We start from the raw sequence: 6,730 nt of genomic DNA, 5'->3' as shown, positions 1-6,730 counted from the left end.
AATAACAGAATATTATGAGCAATTATATGCCAATAAAGTGGGCAATCTGGAAGAAATGAAAAAAATCCCTAGAAACATATAAACTACCAAAACTGAAACAAGGAGAAATAGAAAATTTGAACAGATCCATAGCCAGTAAGTAAATTGAATCAATAATCAAAAATGTCCCAACAAGAGTCCTGGGCTGGATGGTTTTCTAGGAGAATTCTACCAAACATTTAAAGAAGGGTTACCACCTATTCTTTTGAAGCTGTTGAAAAGACAGGAATGAAAGGAAAACTTCCAAACTCATTCTATGAGGCCAGCATTATTTTGATTCCAACACCAGAGAAAGGCCCAACTTAAAAAGGAGAACTACAGACTAATTTCCCTGATGAATGAACATGGATGAAAAAATTCTCAACAAGATACTAGCCACCAGGATCCAAAAATACATTAAAAGAATTATTCACCACGATCAAATGAGATTTATTCCTGGGATGCAGGGCTGGTTCAATATCCACAAACCAATCAATGAGATACATCACATTAATAAAAGAAAGAATAAGAACCACATGATCCTCTCAATAGATGCAGAAAAAGCATTTGACGATATAAAGCATCTCTTCTTGATAAACACCCTCAAGAAAGTAGGGATAGAGGGATCATACCTCAAGATCTTAAAAGCCATATACAAAAGACCCACCACTAATATCATCCCCAATGCAGAAAAACTGAAAGCTTTCCCTCTAAGGTAAGGAACACAATAGGTATGTCCACTCTCACCACTGTTATTCAATATACTGTTGGAAGTCCTTGCCTCAGCAATCAGACAACACAAAGAACTAAAAGGCATCCAAATCGGCAAGGGGGAAGTCAAATTTTTCTCTTCGCAGATGACATGATACTCTATGTGGGAAACCCAAAAGACTCCACCAAAAAACTGCTCCAACTGATCCATGAAGTCAGCAATGTGGCAGGATATAAAATCAATGTACAGAAATTGGTTGCATTTCTATACACCAATAATGAAGCAACAGAAAGAAAAATCAAGGAATTGATCCCATTTACAACTGCACCAAGAAAACATAAAATACCTAAGAATAAACCTAACCAAAGAGGTGAAAAATCTATACACTGACAACTATAGAAAGCTTATGAAAGAAATTGAAGAAGACACAAAAAATGGAAAAACATTCCATGTTCATGGATTGGAAGAACAAATATTGTTAAAATGTCAATATTACCCAAGCAATCTACATATTCAATGCAATCCCTGTCAAAATAACACCAGCATTCTTCACAGAGCTAGAAAAATCAATCCTAAAATTTCTATGGAGCCATAAAAGACCCTGAATAGCCAAAGCAATCCTGAAAAAGAAAACCAAAGCTAAGGCGTCACAATCCTGGAATTGAAGCTGCATTACAAAGTTGTAATCAGCAAGACAGTATGGTACTGGCACAAGAACAGACACTCAGATGAATGGAACAGAACAGAGAACCCAGAATGGACCCACAAACATATGGCCAACTCATCTTTGACAAAGCAGGAAAGAGTATCTAAAGGAATAAAGACAGTCTCTTCAGCAAATGGCGCAGGGAAAACTGGACAGTGGCATGCAGAAAAATGAACCTGGACCACTTTCCTACACCATACCCAAAAATGAACTCAAAATGAATGAAAGACCTAAATATAAGGCAGGAAGCCATCAAATTCCTAGAGGAGAAAACAGGCAACAACCTCTTTGACCTTGGACACAGCAACTTCTTACCTGACATGTCTCCAGGGCAAGAGACACAAAAGCAAAAAGGAACTATTGGGACCTCACCAAAATAAAAAGCTTCTGCACAGCATAGGATACAACCAGCAAAACTAAAAGGCAACCAACAGAATGGGAGAAGATATTTGCAAATGACACATCAAATAAAGGGTTAGTATCCAAAATCTACAAAGAACTTATCAAACTCAGCACCCAAAAAACAAATAATCCAGTGAAGAAATGGGGAAAAGACATGAATACACACTTCTCCAAAGAAGACATCCAGATGGCTAACAGACACATGAAAAAAAGCTCAACATCACTCATCATCAGGGAAATACAAATCAAAACCACAATGAGAAACCACCTCACATCTGTCAGAATGGCTAACATTAACAACGCAGGAAACAAAAGATGTTGACGAGGCTGCGGATAAAGAGAAACCCTTTTGCACTGCTGGTGGGAATGCAAATTGGTGCAGCCACTCTGGAGAACAGTATGGAGGTTCCTCAAAAAATTAAAAATAGAACTTACCCTACAACCCAACAATTGCACTATTAGGTATTTATCCAATACAAAAATGCTGATTCGAAGGGGCACATGAACCCCAATGTTTGTAGCAGCACTATCAATAATAGCCTAAGTATGAGACAGCCCAAATGTCCATTGACTGATGAATGGATAAAGAAATGGTATATATATATATACAATGGAATATTACTCGACAATCAAAAAGAATGAAATCATGCCATTTGTAACAACGTGGATGAAACTAGAATGTATTATGCTAAGCGAAATAAGTCAGTCAGGGAAAGACAAATATCATATGATTTCACTCATATGTGGAATTTAAGATACAAAACAATGAACATAAGGGAAGGGAAACAAAAATAAGATAAAAACAGGAAAAAAAACCAAAACAGACTCTTAAATCAGAGAACAAACTGAGGGTTGCTGGAGGGATGTTGGGTTGGGGGGATGAGCTAAGTGGGCAAGGGGCATTAAGGAGGACAATTGTTGGGATGAGCACTGGATTCATATGTAAATGATGAGTCACTAAATTCTATTCCCGAAATTATTATTACACTATATGTTAACTAGCTTGGATTTAAATTTAAAAAGAAGAAAGAAAGAAAGAAAGAAAGAAAGAAAGAAAGAAAGAAAGAAAGAAAGAAAGAAAGAAAGAAAGAAAGAAAGAAAGAGGGAGGAAGGAAGGAAGGAAGGAAGGAAGGAAGGAAGGAAGGAAGGGGACAACATAGAGGGTTTCTAAGGAATTGCTGTAATCATTTGTGAATGCTCAATAAATCTTTGTGGTTTTCTATATTTCTGTTAAACTCAGCTATAGTTAAATGCCTGAATCTCCTCAGCAAATTTATGGATTAAATCTAGTGAAAAAAAAAATGTATGTCCTGGGGAGACTGGGAGATGGGAAGAGTGATAGATGATTCACTTAACTTATTGAAAATATGTACAGTGTTGTAAATATTAGCAAATAGTAGTTGAGGTCATTTACATGGTTTGATTATTCAGCTTAAATTTGAACTGTGGCTTATTTATACATGTTGTTGATGTACATTGTTTCATATGGTTTAAAAATTCTTCCTTTAAAAGAATTTCAGAGGGGAGCCTGAGTGGCTCAGTTGGTTCAACATCTGACATTGGCTTAGGTCATGATCTCAGTTTGTGAGTTCAAGCCCCACATTAGGCTTGCTGCTGTCAGTGTAGAGCCCGCTTCAGATCTTCTGTTGCCCTCTCTCTGTCCCTCCCCTGCTCACACTGTCACTCTCAAAAATAAATAAAACAGTAAAAAAAAAATTAAAAAGAAGAAATTCAGAAAATTTGCTTGACATATATCTTGACCTCCTGAGAAATTCATATTTGTATCAGTATTGAATTTTGTGCTCCAACATAAGGAAGTTACTGTTTTTAAATAAAGCAAACTTATTTCATTGGAAAAAAGTGGCTAAGGTGGTAAATTTTATGTTACATGTATTTTACCACAATTTTTAAAAATAAAAAAAAATCTGTTAAAAGAGTTTTGGGGGGCGCCTGGGTGGCTCAGTCAGTTGGGTGTCCAACTTCGGCTCAGGTCATGATCTCAGGTCCATGAGTTCAAGCCCCGCGTCTGGCTCTGTGCTGTCAGTTCGGAGCCTGGAGCCTGCTTCTGATTCTGTGTCTCCCTCTCTCTCTGCCCCTCTCCCACTCACACTCTGTCTCTCTCTCTCTATCAAAAAATGAACAAACGTTTAGAAAAAATTTTTTAAGAGTTTTGGAATGGAAAAAATTTTTGGAGAATGAAAAGCAGAACCACAAGCTGGGTAAAAATGTTACAAAGCATATATGATAAAGAAATAGCACTATATATATATATATATATATATATATATATATATATATATGCAAGAGGTTTGAACACTTTGCCAAAGAACATATATGGATGACAAATAAGCACATGAAAATATTCTCAACTCACTAGTCAGTAAAGAAATGCAAATCAAAATCATTAGATACCACTACATCCTACTACAATAACTAACGTCAAAAAACTGACAATGCCAAGTGCTGGAAAGGATGTAAAACAACTTAAACTTTCACACACTAATGGGAATGAAAAATGGTACAGCTACTTTGAGAAACAGAGTAGCAGTTTCTGAGAATGTTAAACACATACTTCCCACATATGCCAGCAATCCAGCTCTTAAGTATTCTCTCAAGAAATGAAAACACAAAAAATTGCATACAAATGTTTATGGCAACTTTATTTGTGATCACCCAAAACTGGAAACCCAATATCCCTTCAACTTGGGAATAAACAAATCGTGGTACATCCATACAATGGAGTATGACTCAGACATAAGGAACTACTGATAAACCCTACAACATGGATGAATCTCGAGTGTATTGTGCTTATTGAAAGAAACCAGTCTCAAAAGGTTACATACTATAGGAGCACCTGGATGACACAGTTGGTTAAGCATTGGATTCTTGGTTTCAGCTCAGGTCATGATCTCACAGCTTCATGGTTTTGAGACCCGCATCAGTCTCTGTGCCGACAGCATGGAGCCTACTTGAGATTCTCTCTCACTCTCCTACCCCTCCCCCACTCGTGCTGTCTCTCTCAAAACTAAACTTTAAGAAAGGCTACATATAGTATAATTCAACTTGTATGACATTCTCCGAAGGATAAAACTATAAGGATAAACAAATCAAGGTTGCCAGGAGTTAGGGGTAGAGAGGTTTTTACTATAAGTAGCAGGAATGACTTTGTTGGTGGAGGGCAGGAAATAATGGAACTGTTCTGTACCTTGATTGTGTTGTTTACACAACTCTGCGTTTGTCAAAGCTTATAGAAATGTACACCAAGAGGAATTTTATTCTATCTTTTTTTTAATGTTTATTTATTTTTGAGACAGAGAGAGACAGAGCATGAACGAGGGAGGGTCAGCGAGAGGGAGACACAGAATCTGAAGCAGGCTCCAGGCTCTGAGCTGTCAGCACAGAGCCCGACGCGGGGCTCGAACTCACGGACTGTGAGATCATGACCTGAGCCAAAGTCGGCCACTCAACCGACTGAGCCACCCAGGCGCCCCTCTATGTAACTTTTTAAATACAATTTAAAAAATCTATAGGCATAAAATAAGCCTACATGTTGTAGGATTCTTTTCACATGACATTCACATGAAAGCAAAACTATAGAGACAGAAAACATTATCAGTGGTTCCCAGAAACTGAAGGTAGGAATAAAAGGGTTAACTACAAAAGGCCCTAGTGTTTCAGGGATGATAGAACTATTCCATGTCATGATTGTATTAGTAGTTCACTACTGTATACATTTGTCCAAAGTGAAATAACTTACACTATAAAGGGTGAACTTTATTGTATATACATCAAATCTTAATATTTTTTTAAATGAGGTAAATGACTCAAGAAAGAACTTTTTTAAGTTGTGATACATTGTAGAGAATCTGGAGTCCCAAATTCTTATCCCGACATGACTACTTTAGTTCTTCTGTTTGATTTAGGCCAAATCACATCCCCATGCTTTTTTTTTAATTAAGCTCTGCACCCAACATGGGGCTTGAACTCCCCAAGATCAAGTCGCATGCCTTACCAACTGAGGCAGCCAGGTGCTCCTCCCATGCTCCTTCTTACTCATTGAGATACCTCGTATGTCCAATGCTTAGTTTCCAGTATCTTAGGAGTACTAGAAAACATTTTCATTTTTTTTTAATTTTAGAAAGAGACTGTGAATGGGAGAGAGGGGTGAATAGGAGAAGGGAGAGAATCTCAAGCAGGCTCCACGCTCAGTGCAGAGCCTGACACAGCTCAATCCCATGACCCTGGGATCATGACCTGAGCCAAAATCAAGAGTCAGATGCTCAACCAACTGAGCCACCCAGACACCTCTAGAAAACACAAAGTTCAATGAAATGCCATATAAGTTTTAAAATGGCCTTAGCTATCCTGGGATCCAATTTTTCATTGTAACATTATTTACCTGCCAGGAGAGTTTGATAAGATACTGTGAAATAAGTTGTACTCCATGCAAAGGGACTTGGAAGTAGAATTTTAGTAAGACTCTTATTTTACTGAAAAAAGCATGTATCTAAAGCTGGCACACGCATAAGCATTTAATCAATGTTAAGGAGGCAGCACAATGCAGAGGAAAGAACCTACATGCGTTTTTTATCATATCTGGTTTCCAATCCTGGCACTGTCTTGGGTACATCCTAACAACTCCCTTAGCCTATCTTTCATATGGGGAGACTAACCCCTTACTGGAATAGCTGTACTGAGGATTAAAGGAGTTAAGAGGTTTCCAGGGTTTGGTGCAGTGTGTGCTCAAGTAGTATTTAATTCTCTTTTTTGGCTGCCCCAGAATGCAGGAGTGGTCTGCACTTCCCCACCAATCAGCCTGCAGCCAAGGGCTCGCCAGTCTATCATGTGATTCTGCTCTTAGGATTTGAATAGGCAAATTAGGGGTGACAGCA

Source organism: Panthera tigris, chromosome X (assembly GCF_018350195.1).
Source record: "Panthera tigris isolate Pti1 chromosome X, P.tigris_Pti1_mat1.1, whole genome shotgun sequence".
NCBI classification, from domain to species: Eukaryota; Metazoa; Chordata; class Mammalia; order Carnivora; family Felidae; genus Panthera; species Panthera tigris.
Note: the sequence above shows the minus strand (reverse complement) of the source record.